Source organism: Echinops telfairi, unplaced genomic scaffold (assembly GCF_000313985.2).
Source record: "Echinops telfairi isolate 266 unplaced genomic scaffold, ASM31398v2 ScPeMD7_7424;HRSCAF=8462, whole genome shotgun sequence".
Classification (NCBI taxonomy): Eukaryota; Metazoa; Chordata; class Mammalia; order Afrosoricida; family Tenrecidae; genus Echinops; species Echinops telfairi.
In genome coordinates, this window is record NW_022111324.1 from 11091137 (window position 1) to 11114122 (window position 22986).

The window sequence follows — 22986 nt, forward strand, 5'->3', positions numbered from 1 at the left end:
AAAAGCTGGTCTATGCATGTAAATATTATTTTCTCAACAATGTTTTAAATTCCATACTGTTGACTAAATTACTGAGCCCTGGTGGCATAGAGGTGATGCATTAGGCTACTATCCCCAAACTCAGCAGTTCAAAATCATCAACTATCAACAGGAGAAAGACAAGTAACAGTCTTAGAAACTCACAGTGTCACTGTGAGTAGGAATCAAATGGATGACAGTGGCTTTTTTGTTTTTGTTTTTTTCTCAAGTTATCAATACAATTACCTTACAAGAATGCTTTATAATGTTCTCTATTATAAAACGATTCTCTAAAATTAACCAGAGACATATGTAAACCATAGATATAGGAATGGATTTTGGGCTCACACTTAATCATAGCCCTAATCTAAGGACAATTGATTCTGTGACATGGTCCTAATCAATACTCACTCTGATGAAGAGATCACTGAAGATCTGGATTCTATAGTAAAGTGTGGTCAAAAAAGCATATGGCTATCAGAAAGAATATAGCATCTGGGATCTTTAAAGGCTTGTCTTGAAACAAATAACAACATAAGTGATGAGTCATCAGCCTATGTGATCCAAGAATTGTAAATAATAAAATCCAAATATGGAGGAGGGAATGGTATCAGAACTTAAATTTTGAACACCCGGTTTGCAGAAGGATATGATGACAGTGAAAGTCCAAAATCCATTTATTTAATGCCCCATGGATTAAGTCTCTGGTGAATTCCCTGTGGTAGCCCAGGGATAGGAATAGCCTGCTATCAGATCAAAAGTGTTATAAAGTTGAGTATGTTAGGTGTAGTTAGGTTAAAATGTAACACCTTATCATTTCATCTCCCATTTGACCCAATTTACAGTTATATTCATTTTTAATATTGTCTGCTTTGTTTTATTGAGGTTTTACTCAGTTTTGGTTTGTCATTGTTGGTTTTATTTCTGTTTTTAGTTTATTTGTTTCTTATTTTTATATTTACGAACTTCTGTATATGAAATCCAGGATAGATAAATATATAGCGATAGTAACTGGATTAATAATTTCCTAGGGTCATAGCAGGGGTAGTTGGGGGAAAATGGGGAGTTAACCACGGGAATGAAAAAGAAGATGTTTTAAAAATTGATTGTGGTATTGATTGCACAACTCTTCTTAATTGAACTACTGAATTGTATAATATGCAAATTATAGGCCTGTAAACTATTTGTTAAAAACTGACATGACCACAAAGGCACTGCTGCATCCTAAAAAGGAAAGAGACACTTCAATGAAGGACTGCATTGGAGCTGTTTAAATACTGGGGCCACAAGGACCCAAAGATGCTGGTGACTGACAGAGGCTACAGGAAAAACAAAAGTGTTTTAAAGGATTGCCAGTTAGGTTGAGAAAATAATGAGAGATTCAACTCTGACTGGTGAAACCATAATTCAGGAGCAGTGTGGGTAATGATGCATAAATGTTTTGGAGTTTTGAATGCCTCTGACAGAGAAAGATTTAATGCCTTTAGAGCAATAAATTCAAGCTAATTATTAGGATAAACTTTCTGACAGTGTTATTTGTTTTATTTGGGAGATGGATTGCTCCTGGCGTGAAGAAATGGGGAAGGTTAAGACCAACTCAGTAAAACACACTTTATAACAGGAGACGAGCGTGGTGCCTAATGCACCATCTAATGACAGGTATGTGATTATAAAACCCTAGTTTGCTGTCAAATTGATTTTCACATGACCCCCTGGGCAAGAAAAATATAGCTTGCTTTATCATGCATTGCTTTATTGTGCTTCTCAGAAATTGTGTTTTGTTTTTTTACAAATTGAAGTTTTGTGGTAATACTTAATCAAGCAAATCTATCAGTGCCATTTTCTCAACAATGTGTGATAAATTCATGTCTCTGCGATATTTTTTGAATTCTCACACAATTTCAAACTTTTGATACCACCCTTGCAGACTTAATAGACCATAGTATGGCACTTTTATATGACCTGGGCAATAAAAAATGTAAGGTGACTCACTTTATTGAGATGTTTACTTTATTATGGTCGTCTGTACTGCACCCAGGATATCGCCAAGGTGTGCCTGCACTGAGCTAAGGAGGCAATAAGGTACCAATACCAGATCATAGCTGACTGAGGCGATATTCACACCCTTGCCTCAACATCAGAAGGTCCTCAAGGAAGGAACAAATCAGGAGTGATTGTGCATGAATGCAGAAGTCTATAAGGTAGAAGTTAGTTTCTTTGTAGCCCAAAGGCTTCTGGTTGCTTGGGCGTTGTGTTTTGATGACCATTTCCCTGAAGGTCTAGTTTCAGTGGTGAGTTCCCTGAATGTCCCTCTCAACCGATTGATCATATCATATCACATATGGATAATTTTATCCCATTCCATTCCATTATGGAACAGCAGCCAGTCCAGTGTCTGCCAACCCCAAAGCATCATAACCTAGCCAAATTCACACATAAAATTCCCTCTCATAGTCTCAAGCTCTATTTCAATATTACTGCTTGGTTACTGCATTTAATCCACACCTAATTTTCACCCTATGCCACTCCTACATCAAGCATGGTCCCTGTTAGGGCTTGTAGTATGTAGTTACTCCCTCTGATGCTGGAGATTACAGGATATAACTTTGCAAGACTAATGCTTTACTTTTTGGAAATACCTTGGTTTTCAGTGACATAATCAGTACCTGTATATGTGGACCTAACAAGATGGAATATACAGGGCTCTAAGTAAAGAGACAATGAAGTTAAATATGATCAGGAAGAATAAGGCCAGAGGCTGACTGTGGAACAGACCAATTGCTGGTATGCAAGTTCAAGCTGAAGTTGAAGAAAATGAAAACAAGTTCCTGAGAGCCACTTTATGCCACTGAGTATATCCCATATGATTCCATGCATTTAACAATAACGATCCCAAGACAACATCAAGAATATATATGGGTACGCGGGACAACACTGGATACACAGTGTGGAAATTGCACCCAATCTGATCCCACCAGACCAAGGCAAAAACAGAACAGCAAGGGGAGCAAAGCAAGGAATTCCAGAGGAAATGCTGAAAATAGAGTTTGGAGCCAGGGCATGGCACCCCATCAGACTGGACTGGAAAACACTCCTAAAGGTCAACAAACAGACCTTGAACTATTTACATGCTTTTTTTTTTTTTTGGTCATTGTTTTTTTGTTGTTGTTTTGTTTTGTTTTCTTCTGTTGCTTTGTTTTGCCCTGTCTTGTTTTTGTACATATTATTATCTCTGCAGGTCTATCTAGATAAGATAGGCGGGAGAGGAGAAGGCGGGAGGGGGGGGCGGGGAGGGGGATGTGGGTGTTTACAAACTCAGGGACAAGGGAACAATAAGTGATTCAAAATTGGTGGCAAGGCGGGTATAGGAAACCTGGTAGGGCTTGATCAAGGGCAATGTAACTGAGAGGAATTACTGGAACCCAAATGAAGGCTGAACATGATAGTGAGAGAAAAGGAAAGTAAAAGGAAATAGAGGAAAGAACTAGGAGGCAAAGGGCATTTATAGAGGTCTAAATACAGGCATGTACATATGTAAATATATTTATATATGATTATGGAGAAATGGATCTATGTGCATATATTTATATGTTTAGGATTAAGGTCACAGATGGACATTGGGCTTCTACTCAAGTACTCCCTCAATGCAAGAACATTTTGTTCTATTAAACTGGCATTCCATGATGCTCACCTTCCCGACACAATCGCTGAAGACAAAACGGGTGCATATAGAGTGAAGAAAGCTGATGGTGCCTGGTTATCAAGAGGTAGAGCATCTGGGTTCTTAAAAGCTTGAAGATAAACAAGCAGGCATCTAGCTGAAAAACAACAAAGCCCACCTGGAGGAAGCACACCAGCCTGTATGATCACCAGGTGTCAATGGGTTCAGGTATCAGGCATCAAAGAACAAAAAAATCATATCATTGTGCATGAGGGGTAGTGTGGAGCATGGACCCAAACCCATCTGTAGGAAACTGGACATCCCCTTACAGAGGGTCGCAGTGAGGAGATGAGCCGGTCAGCTTGCAGTACAGCAATGATGAAATATACAACTTTCCTCTAGTTCTTTAATGCTCCCCCCCCCACTATCATGACCTCAATTGTATCTTACAAATCCGGTTAGACCAGAGGATGCACACTGGTAAAGATTGGAATTAGAAACAGGATAGATGAACCCCTCAGGACCAGTGGTGAGCATGGCGATACTGGAAGGGTGGAGGGAAGGTGGGGTAGAAAGGGGGAACCGATCACAAGGATCTACATATAACCCCTTCCCTGGGGGATGGACAACAGAAAAGGGGTGAAGGAAGACATTGGTTAGTGTAAGACATGACAAAATAATAATGATTTATAAATTATCAAGGGCTCATGAGAGAGGGGGAAAAATGAGGTGCTGATACCAATGGCTCGAGTAGAAAGAAAACGTTTTGAGAATGATGATGGCAGCAAATGTTCAAATGTGCTTGACACAATGGATGGATGGATTGTGATAAGAATTGTACGAACACCCGATAAAATGACTTAAGAAAAAGAACATACATGAGAAAGAAAAAAGCTCATTTGAAAGCAAGCAAGAAAGAAAAGGATGTCAGAAGATGCTCTGAAACTTGTTCTTGAACTTTGAAAAACTAAAGCAATTGAAAGAAAATGATGAACTAAAGTAAAAATAGCTGAACAGAAATTTCAAAAGATGGTTTTTAATTAGACAAAATATGATAATGAACTATTTGTAGCCTTGAAGTAAGAAAGCCTAAAGAAAAGAAAACACTGAAAGAACTGAAGGGGAGCGTGTTAGACAGGGTTCTCTAGAGAGATAAAACCAAATTATTGAGTTAGTTAATTGTGCCAGCCTGGCCGATAATCACATGTGGTGCTGGTTGAAAGGCGGAGGGATAAATGGGTGGTGAAGCCTCGCCTTTCTAGTTCTCGGGTCTCTTGTTTTGTATCGGGTGCAGCTGCCTTAGCAGTTCCCTGCTTCAGCTTGCAAGATGGACTTCCTACAAGACATCCCCAAGGAGAAGTCGCATGGATCTATCCCGATGCAGCCCTGGGTGCTGGAGCAGCCGTGTGGAGACCCCTGCCAGTGCTGAGATGCTTACACGTTCACGGACTCAGCTTTCCTCCTGCAGTCGGCATCATTGCCTCTGTTTTGTGAGGTGGAGGACTTTGTGGACTTTGTGGAGGACTTTGTTGGGTTAATGGGTTAATGTTGGACTTGTGGGCTTGGGCAGCATTGGGTTGGGATGTCTTGTAGGAAGTCAATCTTGTAAGCTGAAGCAGGGAACTGCTAAGGCAGCTGCACCTGATACAACCATCACAAAACAAGAGACCCGAGAACTAGAAAGGCGAGGCTTCACCACCCATTTATCCCTCCGCCTTTCAACCAGCACCACATGTGATTATCGGCCAGGCTGGCACAATTAACTAACTCAGGGAGGAAATGAAGCTTGACTGGAAATATTTATGAATTCTATGGACAAAATGTTGGATGACGCAGAAAGCATACAAAGCAAATGGAAGAAATGTACAAAATCACTGTAGCAAAAAGAATGGACTGATGTTCAGCCATTTCGGGAGTTAGTGCATGGAATAATGACATTTTATGTCAATTTGGCCGGGCCAGGATTCTCAGTCATTTGACAATAGAGGGTTCCCTCATAATGTGATCTACACAATGTAAACAATTCCATGATAAGATCTTCTGTGAGTTCAGCATTTACTCGATTCATGGCCCTGATTATATCTCCTCAGGGATGTGACCTACTCGATATTAAAGTAGACATGGTGGAGAACTTCATTCTTCTTGCTGGCCTGGATTCTGCATCTGTTGCTTCAATCTCCAGTTCTTGAGCCAACAGCCTGAAAAGCCTGGGAGGTATCAATGGAGTGTCATTTGGCCTGCTGACTCTCAGCCACCAGAGCCTGCTGACTGTGGATTCATTCAACGCTATCAAACACAACCTTGCTCTGCTGACATTCACCAACCTGTAGTCATCATCCTGCCTCTTTGTCCATTTGTCCCAGTAACTGCAAGGCTCAGGATGAGCCTCCAGCTTAACATCAGACCCACAAACTTGAAATAGACTTGACTTACCTATTCCTACAACTATGTGATCCATTTTTCTTGCTATAAACACCCATTGCATCAACAGAAATATGTGTCACCCTTGTCAATACAGGGAATACTGGTTTTGCTTCTCTAAAGATTCTGTGTTGGAACCCAGCCTAACATATGATTAAGAACCAGTGTATTGAAGGAAGAAATTCAAACTACACTGAAGACATTGACAAAAAGCTAGATCCAGTAATTTACAGATACTGAGATCGATAAAAGTTGGTAAAGCATTGGAGATGTCCCCTTATCTATGCCAAGACATTTGAAAGACAGCTGTCTGAAAAATTGACTGGAAGAGATCCATATGTATACCCATTGCCAAGAAACCAGCAGAGAAAAGGAATTGCCAAACAACATGATTAATAAGCAGGCAAGTAAATGTTTATTGATGATAAATAAAATCAGTTGCACAATAGTACATCAACAAGGAGTTGCCAGAAATTCAAGCTGGATTCAGTAGAGGATGTAGAATGAAGAATAGTATTGCTGACATTAGATCAATCTTGACTGAAAGCAGACAATACCAGAAATATCTTACTTTTGTTTTATTGACTATGCAAAAGCATTTGCCTGAGTGGATCATATAAAATTATGAATAGCATGGAGAAGAATGGGAATTCAAGAACAATTAATTAGGCTCATGAAGAACTGACATAGATCCAGGGGGGTGGTTTGCACAGAACAAGGGGATGTTGTATGGTTTCAAATCAGAGAAGGTGTGTGCATAACCTATCAACATACTAATTCAGTCTGTAAACTGAGTAAATAATCTGAGAATCTGGACTGTAGGACAAATTCTGAGGCAACAAGCTAACGTGTTGAGATGCAGATAACAACCTTACTTGCTGAAGAGGGCTTGGAACACTCTCTGGTGATGGTTAAATGCTACATCAATGCTCAAAGAAGCAAGGAGGCAGCAGTTAGGAAATCTAACGAAGCATTGCATTACACAAAGTCTGCAAAAGACTTTCTTAAAAGTGTTAAAGTCACTTTGAAGATTATGGTATGCCTCACCAAAGACATGACATCTTCTCATATACACGTGAAAGCGGGACACTGAATAAGGAAGACCAGAGAAGAATGGATGCATTTGGAATGTGAGATTGGTGAATAATATTATATGTTCTATGGACCTCCAGAAGAACAAATATCTATGTTGGGAGAAGTAGATCCAGAATGCTGCTCAGAAGCGAAGGCGGTGAGACTTCGTCTAACATACTTTGGACATGTTATTAGGAGGGATCCTTCCCTGGATAAGAATACCATCCTTCATTGAGGATAATGGAAAACAACGAAAGGCCCTCGAGGAGAAGGAGTAACACAATAACTACGGCGATAAGTGATAAGGACGCTGCAGAAAGAACAGTGGTTGGTTCTGGGGTCCATACAGATGAGGTCTCTGGAAGTCAGAAGCGACTCACAACACTTCACAGCAACAGCAACATCCTCTCTGTCTTGAGTGCTTGTCCAGACCCTTTCTAGGCTGCAGCCTTCTAGCATGCCCGCCTCAGATGAAATGCCCCTCCCTGGTTCAGAGGACACTTCCCTGAACATCCTCACGCTTCAGTTTTTGTCTATTATATGCCCTTGTTGTCTAGTATGTCACTATTTGATGTGCACTTTATTCTTTTTTTTTGAAGCTTGTAATATTTATTTATTCATTTCATCCAACTCAGGATGCTTTTGATGAAATACATTTGTAGTCCCTTGCACTTGTGACATCAGTAAACAAACATATCAGGTAAAGAGAAACGGTGCCAAACAGCCTGAGGGGGACACACTGTTATCTGTTTCAGTTTTTTCATTTTTATTTAATCATTTTATTGGGGGCTCGTACAACTCATATCACAATCCATATGCACTTTATTCTTACACACTCCAGGAGAGCTCAGGATTTCACTCTCACATCAACCACGATATCCTTAAAACCTTCACTTAGGTTCCACAAATATTTATTTAAAGAAAGAAAAACTATTTGCATATAGCTAGGGATAGTATTGGACAATGGGTATGCAGACATGATAAAATGTCTTTATTAGAAATGTATGTTACTCATTTTGAATTGTGGCCTGATCCGTAAGCCATTGTAACCAACTGTTCTTTCTTAAGCTTTCTCTTTCCTGTGATACCAGCATGCAGCACTACTGTGGATTTATGTCTTCTCCCCTCAGAAAGATCCTAGGAACCCGGGACAAGTCAACCCTCTCCTTTAGGGTTGCTACGGATCAGAATTATTTGATAGCAGTGAGTCTGGTGGTTTGTTGTCATTGTTGTTGTTGTTTGGGGTGGGGGTGGGGGTCTTTTAGAAAACACAGAAGCATTGGCTTAGCTTGTTGCAGTCAGCCAGGCACAGATTTTGTCTCAAATCAGCTTCATGGAGATCTGATGTCATCGTTCTTGCTGTGCTTAATTATGAACTTACTTCATGTATAATTGCTTTATGCGTTCCAGTCCTGCCTTAACTAGATAATTGACTCTTTATGTCATATTTATCTGAACTTACCATGTTGCCCAAGATGGAATAAGTATCTGACAAATTTTTGGATAGGTTTATTTTCAACATTATCTTCCCTATAATGATTATGGTCTAGAAATATGACTACGTGGGAAAATGGAGGATTGTGTTTTTAATCTGTTGTTTTCTTAAGGAAAAAAAGAGAAGAAAACTAAGAGGAAATGTGCCTTGGGGGAAATCTTCGCCAAAGAGAATCAGCCACTGATTATGAGGGACAAGGCTAGTGGTTTTACTTTACTTCACAGAAATAAGCAGAGTAATGCTTATTATGAAATGAAAAACATTGAAAATGAAATGTATACATTTATTATTTCTTTGGAATGAAATGGTTGAAATTTATTCACCAATCAATTTCAATACACTATGTACAGTGAAAATCTTAGCCAGATTTTAATTCATTTTTTGGTAAGGAAACTTTGTTCTTTGCCCCATTTCCTGAATCTGCTCTGAAAAGCCCTGAGTTAGAATTGACCTGATAGCGGCGCGGTAGAGTGTGGAGCTTATCATTAGATCTGTTTACAAAACTGGAGTCATGGCAAATGCTGGAGAGCACTGGTAGAGTGGGAGCCTACGCGTCGGGCCATTGACCATGAAGTCAGCAGTCTGACTCTGATAGTTACTCTGCAGAAGACAGATGAGACTTTCTACTCTTGTAAAAATACACTGCTTTCGCAACCCCAAAAGCTCAGTTTTACTCTGTCTTATAGGGTCACCATGAGTCGGAAAAGACTTGATGGCAGTTGGGTTTATTATTCATGAGATCTTCTTTCTTTTTTTTAAAGTATATTGAATACCATTTATGAAATCATCCTTTGTTCAAAATATGAGAGAGTTTCAAAAACTCATGGAAACTTTCTATAAGCTAGATTGGATTAGCTAGAGAAACAAAACCACTGACACTCATATGTATAAGAAAAAACTTCATATCAATAAGTAATTTTATATAAAGAGTCCCCGCCTAGTCCAATTCAAGTCCTTGGGCCTGATGCCAGCCAGAGCCTTCTGCAGATTCATGCAGCTACAGGTTGATCATGCTGGATATAAGCAGAAAGCAGGGAGCTCACAGGCTGGTAAGTACACAGTCTCGTGGATCCAAGGTCAGCGAGACGCAGCAGGGCGCAGACAGCTTGGAGGTTGACTCCCAAGGCCAGCCCACATGTGGCCACTCAGAGGCAGAGGCAGAGTCCCAGCAAGGAGGAAGGAACATTTTCAATGTCTTTCTTCTAACAAGGAGGCATCATCAGGCTGTGACCTGATTGATAGGTTGGACAACCACTGATACACCTTCAGGTTCAAGTTGACAGAAACTAGCCACCACCACCTTTCAATTCCATTTTCCCCATGAATTTTATGAAACTCCTTTGTATAATGGATGGATAGGTAAATAAACTTAAAATGACCATTCACTCAAGAGATGTGACATTTTAGAGAGGAAACTACAAGGGTCACGTGCTCGTTTTGTAATCTCACCAATTCTATGGGGAAGGAGAGTTCCAATGAACTCTAGTTTCACGTGGGAGGAAATTGAGGTTTAGAGAAGTTAAGATGCTTATCCAAGTAAGTGAACGAAGTAGAATTTAAATCGGGTTCTTCATGGCTAGGGTTTCTTTATTATCTCATGCTTCCCAGATTGTATGATCAAACAGAATGTTACTCAGCTCTTGCTCTGACTCTACCATAAGTCAGTATGTGGGAAAGCAAATTGCTGTCTTCTCTCCTATTGGTGGATGGACTGGCATATGATAATTTGGCTTTATACATAAATCTGTGTTTGTAGTTTGGTGGAAACTACATTTGTATTTGGAGTTCTAAAGTCTGTATTAAAATTCTAATTCTAGAAATCTCTTTGGGAAATTGTTCAGTGAGTTTAAAAGCCTTAGCATTTTATTGTACATTAGACTTACTGTATTCAAATTGAACTAGAATTGTACTCTCGGTGGAATATTAGAATATGCCACCAAGAGGTACTTCAAGGAGTGTATTTTTTAGGATTGTATTGATTGTAGGAAAGAGAATATCTCACCTTAGGTCTAACTGGAAGTAAAAAAACGATTGACAAACAGATGTGAAGGATCAACCAAAACCCTATTTACATGAGTGGCTTGGATTCTGAGGAAATAGGGGCATTGCCACATCATAATGTTCTTTTACAGGGGAATGAGGACCCCACTGGGAGAAAACTCAGTCCCAGAAAAGAAGTAGCTAGGAGTAATAAAGTTGAAAATAATAAAATGTAATTACTGAAAAGGAACAAAAAATCTAAATAGAATTTACTTTCCTTTAAAAGAAAACACAAAAATAAATCTTATGACAAACTCCATTTAACCCCCTACCCCAAATAAGCTTTATCCAAAGTTGAAAACTTTTCTTTGCAAGAGACAGATGTAAATGCAATGCTTATAAGTCATATATTCAACAATGGACTTGTATCCAGAATATATACCAAACAAACAAATGTGTTGCTGTCTAGTTGGTTCCAACTGAGTGATTCTATAGGACAGAGTAGAACTGTTCCAGAGGATTCCAGCACATATTGAACTCTAAAACACTGAACAATCAGAACACAGACAATCCAATCTTAAAAAGGGCAAAAGATGGGAATGGATCCATCCCCAAAGGGAAAAACTCCTGAAAAGCTGTGGGTAAATATAGTGGGGACATTGATAAGTTACAACTAATGAGCTACCACACTGGCACAGCTGGCCAAGGTGCAGAGCAGCAGATACTGTGACACATTGCTGCTAGAAATGCAAAATGGCACAGCCCCTCTGTAAAACAGGTGGCAGTTATGACATAGTTAAATAGACACTCATCATAGGACCGTCAATCCCATTCAGATTGCTCTCTCTCTGTAGACATAGACACGCTCTCTCTGCGCAGACAGACCTTCATGTACGTTCACACAAACCCGTACATGAACGCGTATAACAGCTCTATTGGTAACCACTAAATGTTAGAAAGAATCCAAGTTTACTTTAACAGCTGAATTGATAAACAAAGGATGTTTGTTTTCAGTGAAATACTACTTGGCAATAAAATTAAATAGAAAAATTAAATGGATAAATCTCATACACTGATTAAAGAAGCCAGTCTTAAAATACTATATTCTCTACAATTCTATTAATGTGTTATTCTTGAAAAGACAAATTATAATGATAAATGACTCCATGATTACCATAGACTAAAGGGTGACTAGATAGGGGAGCTCACGAGGCTATCTAGTATTTGGGGTACAATGCAACAATTCTATCAGCTAACTGGAGTTACATTTTACACGTGTAAAATTCATAGACGTTTATATTAATAAGAGGCAATTTCTGATGATGAGCACCTTGGCAAACTCTGTGCTGCCTCCTCTCTTCCCGTCAGTGGTCCTATGGCATCCGTTTCAACTGTGGTCCGTAACCACTTCTTCTCTCTACACTGTAAAATTTGGCAAATTATTCACTATCTTACTGAAATTACTCCCCAGAGACACTCAGAATGCCTCTCCTCCTATCCCTGAGGACGTCTCTAGTCATTCCAGTTCATTCTACTCGGCTGTGTCTTCGCTCCTACAAGTTTTCTGTGTCTTTCTTCCTGACGCGTATTCTAACACTTAGGTTATTCAAAAAATGTTTCAGGTACATATATTGGTCTGTCAAAACCAAATATATTCTTCCTTCCACAGCATATGGGTAGAGAACAAACTCCAGACTTGCTGGAGCCAGAATAATCAAAAAGTTATGTCGCAAAAGAGCCAATATTATTTCTATGCGTGTGAGACTTTAGGGAGGATAGCTTAGGGAAAAAAATCAGAATACATGAAATTCTGACAATCTACAAAACAATTAATCACAAAATTTCATTGAAGGAGATGCAAACACTTAACCACACACATATATGATTGTGTGTGCATACACACACACACACACACACACACACACACACACGATTAGAGCTAATCTCCCCTCTGCACAATAAAAATTACTCATTGCAGTAATAATGAGGTGAGAGTAAGATTGAATGTACTCCTAAAATTTCATTTTCAAGTATCTTCTATAGAGTCCCCAAGAAGTTTAGACTGGCCTCTCTTCTGACTTAATTATCTCGATCGTTTTGATCATCTATAATTTTGCAACCAAGCACTGGAAGGGGCCAGGATATTTTGGCAGCAGTAAAGTTGCAAAATGTTTTTCCTCCAAACATTCATTTTCACTGGATTTATTTCTGTGTGGTTTTCTCTGTTGGGGAAACTCGTTCCACATTCATTCAATAAACACGGGAATGCCCTTTGTGCCAGGTACTGTGTTAGATGTTGTGGGTGGAGTGGTGACGTCTGAGACTCTGGGATTGCTGAAACCTGACATTGTAGAAACATGGCATGTCTTATGGTGTTTCTCTGGAACACAGTGCTCTTCCCTCCTGCAAACTCTCCACAGCATACAGCCTGCATCTCTCTTTTGACCCACTGATGCTGCTCTCAACAGCAGCCCTGGAGGCACCGTGGATAAGGCCATCACTGCTGACTGAGAGGTCATCAGTTTGAATTCACCAGTTACTCAGTGGGACAAAGTGAGGCAGTCTGCTGCCATAACAATGTACAACCTTGGAAAGCTTATGATGTTGTTCTTCTCTGCCCCCTACGGCAGTGCTGAGCTCAAACCAAACAGAACACAATGGGTTTTGCTTTTTTCGATGCTGCTCACGGTGGGAGAGTAACTGTTCCTACGGGTGACCTAGATCGAAGCATAGACACTAGTGGGGAGACCCCAGATTTGCATTCCATTTGTGTGATCTTTGAGCACTTCACCTTTTTATAAGCTTCACTATCCTCGTCCACCAGAGAACACAGGGAAAGTTCAGATGCAAGTCAAAATAAGAAAGAAAAACTAAAAAAAAAAAAAAAAAGAAAGAAAGAAAAAGTAGCACCAACACTAAAAATTTAGAAAAGAAACTGAATGAAGGTTTGGAAAGCATTTTGCCCAAGATGAGTAATAAGACCTTACTTCACAAGATTGAGGCAAAGATTAAGTAACTAATAAATGCAAAGATTTAGAACAGTGCATACTCTATTGCAAAGCAAAATTAAAATGTCAACAACCATTGGGTGGCTATGCGGATGGTATAAGCCTGGGCAGTGTTTCATTTATTCTGTTGTATGTAGGGTTGCTATGAGCTAGAACCAACTAAGTGGCACTAAAAACGGTAACTACTGGATATGTACGTCATAGTCTCCCAACTAATGGTTACGTTTCTGGAGACTGAACTAAGTTTTCATCAATGAAGCAAAGGGTTTTGCAGATAAAATTTTATTTAATTTCTTTAAAAATTCTATGAGCTTGAAGACATTTTCCCAGTTTCTAGATGTACAGAACGATGCTATGTTAAATGTTAAGTCAATTGCGTAAGGCCATGGGAGCCTTTACCCCAGGTCCTTCTCACTCCTACGACTCTCCCTTCCACGGCATAAGGCAGTAGAAGAGCAATCAAACGGAGTCACTCGATGGGATGTCAGCAACAGACACAGACTGCTGACTTACCAAAGCATAAAAGGCGGAGTCCCGGGATGTACCAATGGTTAACGTGCTTGGGTGTTAATGGACAGACTGGAGGTTCTAGGTACCCAAAGATGCCTCAAAGGAAAGTCTTGGCGATCTCCTCCCCCCAGAGCAGCCATTGAAAACCCAGTGGGGCACACTTCGGCTCTGCATATGAGTCAGAGCTGACTCAGTGACAACAGGACATTTTGGTGGGGTTTGATTTTTTTTTTGTAGTAATTAAATAAGAAGGGAAGTGATTAAACAGGTACCTGGTGGCTCCCACATGGCTCCAAGCGCTCCCACATGGCTCCAATCTGGAGCACAGCCTGGCCCGTGTGTCTGGACACTGGGTTCTACCCTCATGGTCACCAAAGCAGGAGATAATCAAACTCTGCTTCTCCGTGACAACGCTGTAGGCAGGGCTGCTTCCTGACGCCAGGGATCAGCAAGAGCAGCTACTTTTCCAACATACTACTCCAGTACATGTCCCCATCCACACACTCGGCCTCTGAAAACCCTATCCAATACAGCAGCCAAGAGAACAGGACAGATGTCCGCGGGCATCTGCTAGACTTTTTGTTTTGTTTTGTTTGGTAGTTTGCCTTGGATTCAAAGGAAGAAATAAATTTTTCCATCTAGGAAATAGTGATACCAACTTTACCTATTCTGCCTGGGTACACCTGCACTCTGAGCCAACTTGCCAGCAGAGGCCAGGAGAGAAAGTTTTCCGTTTCAGACTGGTCAGTATCTCTCTGCAGGCTCGGGGGGCTGGCAGGCCATCCAGAATGAGGATCATGACGAGAAGGGCGCTGGGACTGCAGCAGAAAGCAAACGTTCAATTGGAAGACAAACTAAGGCAGGAACGGCAACACAGACACCACACCGTTAGGAAATGAGCCTAGTGGATAATGAGAGACCCAGGTTTGTTTTGTTTATAATTTGAGAATACAATAAAAATAGCGAATCAATATCTAACAATATCTGAGACTGTGAGCTGAAAGTCATTATGGAAACAACGGGCCCGTTAAAAGACGTGCTCGGCCGGTGGCCGAGGGAAGAGACCTGAGAGTACTCTGTCAGAAAGAGTTATTCTAAAAGGAAATTAAGAATTCCAGTCACCATCCTCCCTCTCATAAAAAAAAAAAAAAAAGTCAAAAGCCGTGTGGGCCTCACGTTTTCTAGCAAGACAACAGTTTCCTGACTTCATCCCGTGAATACAAAGCATTTTCAATTTTCTTTGATGTATGGTTGTGTATGGTGGAGAACCATCCTCTTACCTGGTTTGAGGCTTCAGGGCCGACACTGAACTTGGAGAGGGAGGAGGAGAACCACCTCCTGGCTGCCTAGAGTGGCCAAGGTTAATCAGATTTTCTCCAGGTCATCCACAGTGGGTTGTGTCTGTATTAGGAGATATAACCAGAGCTGTTAAAAGGATCCATTTCTGAAAACAACAACAACAACAACACCGTTTTAAGTGAATAAAGTGGATGTGTGTTAGAGCAGAGAGCGATGGTCCATAGAAATTTTAGTGGCTGACATTTTGGAAGTAAATTGCCAGCTCTTATTCTGTTCCTTTGAAGGAGTTCTGCATGAACTTGAACATCCAGTCTTTCAGTTTGCAGCCTAGTGAGTTGATTATTTGTACCACCTAAGGAACTCTCAGCTTTCCTTAGTAAGTAAAAAAGGAATGTATTTGCTGTTGTAAAGGCAGTCTAATTCGACTTCCACAGCTACTCCAACCATCTTATTGTCCTAGACACCAGTTTATTCCTCATACAACTATTGGAAATGGTTCTTATCAGAGAAAGGGAAGGGGATGTGTATTGAACAGGCATAATGTCAATTACGATCATTCCTTTGGCAGACTTCACCAAATGTTCTTCATGGGGTTCTTATATTTGTTCTGCCCATTTCCTGGAGAGTCCACAAAGATCATCAAAACTTAGGTCAGGAAATGGCATAGTGATTTTCGAGTTCAAATTGATTCATGATAAAAAGTATGCTCTTGACAACTTAGGTGAGAATATTTGGCAGTTTCTCGTCTTGGGTACAAGTCTAGAGGAGGTCAATATCAGGAGGAAATGCTCATCTTTTTCTGCTAAGCAAACCAATGCCTTTTCACACTCCAACTTAAGCCAAGCCATTAATCCATTAGTCCTGTGCACAGCCTGTGGTGCATTTATCTATGTTATTACACCTGGGTTAAAAGTGATCAAAAGAGCAAAGCCTGTTCCATACTCTACTGGATCCTGACTTACAAAAATCTGAAGCAGTTGTACACAGCACTGGTTGGAAACCAGGAGGGAAAAAAAGAAAGAAAAATAGAAAGAAAACAGGCAGCAAAGGAACAAGAAACTCCAAGAGGGGTTTCTAATATTTCAGTGTTATTGAAAATTACACTTCATAAAAAGTTGTTCATTTAAAGTTTGAAGAATGACAGAAAAATGGCTTTCATATCTTGGTCTGCTAAATGTATGATAAATCAAAAAAGATGGAACAAGGAGAAACTTCAAGAAAAATAAAGCAGAAAATCAGTGTGTAGTATAAATAACACTTCATTAGTGCTCTGGTGCTGGACAGAACAGCCTAGAAAATTCCACAGAGAAATCCACAGCATAAAGCACAGAAGAGAATAATTTACTGTTGTTAGGGGTTTGTAATCTATCCCTGCAATGGAAAGGAGAATGTACGTACATAACTCTTTAATGATAGTGGATTTGTATGCATAAATCCCTGCATGATGAGACGTGAATACATTTAATAAACTCAAGACTCTGTTGGGTCAGAGAAAGGCAAGGCTGTCTGGTTTGATCGGCTTGCTGACGTCAGTAGATTTGTGATCCACTTAGAACCACAGCCTCAGGAGCATGTGTAGGCCATTCTGTGTCTTAAGAGAAGCCACCCAGGGGGTTAGCCTCTCACTCATCAGGCACACGGCAACACTATAAACACAAATAGTCAGGAGTAGTCAAAGCCAAAGGCATGGCAGCATGCCACTCTGTCTTTAAACACGCTCAACAATAATCCAAGTATTTTCTGTCAGGAAGGATCTTCTGCACGAGTTTTATACACGACACTCCATGGGGGTCTCAAACCAAACTCTAGAAATCAGAAAAGTGACTAACTTTACACTGCACCCACCAAAGTTCTATTTCCTCTCCTAGCACAATGTTCTAGCCCCTGTTCTACTCAATCTGCAAACGCTTCAACAAAATCTTATCTGAAAAAAGATCTGAAATTCATTGACACAGAAATGCAAATTAGATAGAGCTGTTTAAGTGTTATTTCACCCACGGCTATTCATATTTTAACCTGGACCAAATGCTTAAGATAAGGATATTTATAAAAAACAGAAACAAAATTTTCAAAAAGTATCTCTAATAGGGATGTCTGCGTATTGGATGGTGTGTGTGTGTGTGTGTGTGTGTGTGTGTGTGTGTGTGTGTGATGGGGGCAGTTCTTAAAGCCTGGATTGAATTATACAGGGGATAATTAGAATTTAGATTATTAGAGTTTAGTAGCAAAGATGTAAGAATTATAGTCATAAAAAGACCAAGCCACAGGAGATTACACAAATATGCCGAAATAAGACTCCAGGTCAGTTATCAAGAAGGAGGGTCCCCAAGTGGAAAGTGGAAATTTGAAAGTAAAGTCCCAAGACCAGCAGCTCGTGGAAAGGCTATGAATAATAAAAACCAATCGGTATTGGTAAAAGTAAAGCCATTGTGCACCTTAGAGGCAAGGATAGCAAGACTTCGTCTTACATACTGTGTTACAAATTCATAGACACTCATATGTGTATAAGAAAGAGCTTTATATAAAGAGAAATTTACATTAAGAAAACACCCCAGCACAGTCTAGATCAAGTCCATAAGTCTGATACTAACCCATATGTCTGATACCAATTTATAAAGTCTTCTTCAGATTAACAAAACACAAGAAATGATGCTGAATGCAGGATGATTATAGGCCAGTGGGTGGAAGGTCTTGTGGATCCAGTGGCGGTGTAAGCACCTCAGCACTGGCAGGGGTCTACATGTGGCTCCTCCAGCTCAGAGCACTAGCGTAGCTTCATATGTCTGTGAGCTGCAATGTCTCTCAGGGAGTAAGTGTGTGTCCCACCTCCAGCAAGCTATTTATCTCCTTAGCGCCTCCAAATGAGGTCATTAAGCTGTGACCCGATTGACAGGCTAAACTCCACTCACTCACTCTTAATTCTCTCAAATTGACAACAGATTATGTAACTACAACACATACTTTGGATATAATGTCAGGAGAGACCAGTCCCTGGAGAAGGCCATCATGTTTTGTATAGTGGAAGCGCATTGAAAAAGAGGAAGCCCCTCAACAAGACAGATGGACACAATGGCTGCATCAGTGGACTCAGGCATAGGAACAATTGTGTTGTGCGTAGAATCTCTATGGATCTGAGCAGACCTAATGGCACCTAGGAACAAAATAAATAATACAGATAATTCCAGAAAGACGTTATGGAGTGGTACTGGCTACATGGGGTGGCTGGTGAGTTAAATCAGGAGTTCTTAACCTGGTGAGAGGGAGCCATAGAAGAAGGAATAGTATGTTCCATGGACAGTCTTTAAGGTGTTTGGAAATGCACTGAGTGTGTAGTCAATGTTGTGCATGAGAAAGACTCGAAGCTTTGAGGAAATTCCCCAAGTATCATGCCATTCCCAAACGATAAAGTATAGCAGATCAATGAGAGCAACTCTTCAGGCCCCCTATAATCCCATTGCACTGGTGGTCAATTTCTATTAGCTGTGAATTTCAAGTAGGTCCCCATTATCTGAGTCAACCTTCTTTTGACAACTGCAGCAAGCTTTGTAATCTATTTTAATGCCCTTGTCTCACCTAGTACCATCAAAGGATTACTAGGTTTAGCTTGACCAGTACTGTTGCGATAAGACATTTGTGTTTTCTGGGCTTGGCAGGTCTTTAAAAGTTTACCCATCTCTTCTCCTCCTTCTTCTGGAACCTCAATCCATAGGCAGCTGTACTCCGCAGCTCCCAAGTTCTCTCTGTCACATTTGTCTCCTTGTTTCTCCAGATGCCCGCTTGAGCAAGGCTTAATGACAATCTCAAACAGGCACATATCCTCCACCTTTGGCTCTCTGAGTAGCTCCTGGAAGAGGTACATGCTTTCTCTGGTAAAGTCTGGGGGTAAAATTCATCCCCAGTGCCACCATTGGTAGCAGTCTACTCATTGGCACAAGCTTCACGTGCAGCAGAATGAAAGGCTTGAATGACTCTGTTCCAGATCCGTGGTGGTTTCACACTCCCCGACCACAGCAACTTGGAGAATTCCATGCTCTCAATTAGAGGTCGGCCAGGGCCCTCAGAGCCTGTACTTAACCATCCTCTTTTCCAATCATGCAAGGATTAATTATCTTGTTTGGGGAACTGGGAGAAGTTGGAGCCTATTTTCTTGCGGATATAAGTCAAACTCAGGCTGAAATATTTTCTTGTTGTGCCATGGTAGAAATGTTTAGTGAGATTCACTGTTAGTCAAAGGGTTGGTGGTTCGAGCCCACCCAGAAGTACCTTGAAAGGAAGGCCTGGAGACGTACGTCTGAAAACTCATCCTTTGGAAGCTGCGTGGAGCACAGTTCTACCGGCCAGCCCCATGAGGCAAAGTAAACTCAGCGGCAATTGTTTTTTGCTTTAAAAAAACTACTTACAAGCGTGTTCAGAGCAACCATGTAGGAGGGAGTAGAACCACTCCTGTGGACTTTTGACATTGTAACTTTTTCGAGAAGTAGAAAGCCTCATTTTTCTCCTGCCAAGTGGCTAGTGCCTTTGAACTGCTGATCTTGCTGTTAGCAGTCAAACTCAAAACCTATGTAGGACTCAGAATGGATCGAGGGCAGGGATTTTGGCTTGGAGCATGCCAGGCTTTGAGGGGAATGACAAGGAACAGTTTGATTTCGAAACAAGCACCACCCAATCAAAGCATGAAGTATATTGATTAACTCAGTCCTGGAAGAATAGAGACAATCCTGCTTTGGCCCTCCTCCGTTCCCTTCAAAAAGCCAAACTCATAGAACCAGCCCATGCCCCTCCTAGTGACTCGATAGGTCAGAGCAGAACTGCCCCAATGGGTTTCTGAAATGGCAAATCATTCTCAGAAAAAATACCCAAGCTCACTGCCATCAAGTCACTTCTGACCCATAGAGATCTTGCTCCAAAATTGTCTCTTTGGGGTTCCCACACTGAATTCTTCATGGGAGGAGAAACTAAGAAAACCATACTCACTGCCATTGAGTTGATTTTGACTCAAGGCAACTTTTCAGCCCGGGGTAGAGCTGCTTCTGTGGGTTTCCAAGACTGTAACTCTTTACAGGAGCAAAAAAGTCTCATCTTTGAGTTTTGAACCACTGACCTTGCAGTTAGCAGGCCCAAACATAGCCTACTATATGTCCCCCGGGCTCCTACCCCACCCTCTGGCTCCTGGAAAAACAGGGAGGATTTCATTTTAAACGTTTCTCGTCTGTACTTTGCTGTTTGCTGTTGAAACACTTTCTCTTTCAGAGCACATGCTCTTAAAATTGGGTTTCTAAGGTGACATATCCTGGGATCGCTTGTCCATGTGTGGGAAGGAGGAGAAGGGGGCGGGGGTGACTTCCAAATGCCTTGATTGAGAGAATGAAGCTGGTGCCTCTTTTATATGTACTTTGATATGAAGGAGCAGCTGCAGCAATGAGGATGACTTACTATTACGCTGCAGGCTGGCTTGGGTCTCAGAATCTCTGCCACCCTAGGCCTTTCAGTATTCGAGTCTGCAGCGGGAGTGGCTTGTGGCCAGGCTCAACGTTGCTTGAGAAGTCCAGAGGCTTTTCTTAAAAGTCCCACATTATTTGTGCTCTTTGTAAATCAGAATCAAGCACAATGATATCTCACCAAGCCTCCAGCTCCACAGAAACACATTTTTCAGATGATATTTTAATTTGTGTTATGATTTAATAATATTTTAAAAATATATCTCTTTTTCATTTCTCCCTATTTCATGTGTGAAAGAATTTCTCAGTTCCACTTGTTCGTAGACATTTCCCTGTGGCCCAACAGTAGCACGGCCATGGACTGCCTTGTCCTACATGGCACCAGGCCATTGAAGCCAAGTTAGAGTTCAGATGTCTTTTCAATACATCATATAGACAGGATAGTTCTGCAAAATCCTACTTACATTTACTATTAGTAAAGAGAAGAGCCCGACTGGGGTTGAATGAATTTCTTAAGTGTTTTCAAGCATCTTTTAAAAGGGTTAAACGCTATTTTCTACTCAAGCTTCTTGGGTTTAATAAAGAACAGAGATGATGTTGTTTAGGAAAGGAATGTGGTATCTGTAATGCTGACTGGACTGTGTGGCTAGAGGCTGGAAGACAGGTCCCGATTAGACCCATTGCTGTCAAGCTGATCCCCACTGAAGGCCACCCCATGTTTTATGAAGACAGAGAGGACCTGTTGGGAGGGGGGTTTGTTGTTTTCTGGTTCTGCTGGATCTGGTGCAGTTCCCTGGCCCCCTCTCTTCCTTCTACCACTGCTGCGCTCCTTCGGACCAGAAGAGGGTCTTCTTCCTTTATTATTATTTTACTTTAATGATCACATCATAACACATAGTTCTATGATTTGAATGTGATAGGTGCTGAATAGTGTTTGTTAAAATGAATTGAAGTCAGCATCACCACATCTGGGCCCATTTTACCTATAATTCTAGGGCAAGATTGACTTTTTGTTTTTCTGTTGTGCGATGAAAGCAAGTTGGCAAGCAGCTAGCAACTTTTCATTTCCTGGAATCACTTTTATTATTTATTTACTATTTGTAGTACAAACATGTTTCCAGGAACTTAAGTAACTAGAACGTAGTTTTCTATTTAAATTCAATCCCTCTGTTTAGGAACCTTTTATCAGGGAGAGTTTGGCAAAATGCATAAACTGGTAAGAAAAAAATGGCTATAATTATTCTTGGGGTAGAAGAGAGGAGAGAAGAAATATTTATTGAAACCCCTTCATGTTTAACAAACTCATAAGTGCTTCCAGAGCCAGTTCAATCTAATTCTATGTCTTGTACCATTTTATTTACGGCTTAATGAACTTCAGTACCACAGAAGGAAAGATTGATTTGGCAAAATAGTTCAAACTATTCTTTTCTTGTCTTTCTCTCAGCTGGTTTGGGCCTTGGCAAAACCAAAAAGTGTTTTTCCCTAGTGCTCTTTATTGTATTTTTTTCTTTAATTTTTAACTAAATGTGCATTTCAAAAATGTAATCCAGCTGTTTCTTTCTTTTTATTTTCTTCCCTCAAAATACTACTTTGTAAAAGCCATTCAATGACCCAGAAGGCTTTAGTTGCTTAAAATAAACAAACAAACAAACAAACAAACAAATAAGCCTTTCTTTTCTTTGAATCTAGAATTCAATCTTTGCCAAAAGGAAAAAGTTGGAACCAAAGTAGACTGGGCTTACTTTAATTTAAAATTAGAATTTGTAAGTGAGAGAATGATCATAGACTTGGCAGGATGTAGGTATTTTTCAGGTAACTTATGTTTAACTCTTTATTTATGTACCCTGACCACATTCAATAGTGGCCCATCTATACTCACTTCCTTGGGAACATCATAGAAGAAAACAGTGTCTAAGTGCACGTGGGGGATCTGGAAGACATAGTGAGAAGAACAATAGCAATCCTACATTTATATTGGACACAGGGGAGGGGGGGCGGTGACCCGGATTGTTTTGTGCTTTAGCCTTTAAGAAAACAATTTTAACACAGTAAAAAGGCAATTGGCTTCCCCCCCCCCCCCCC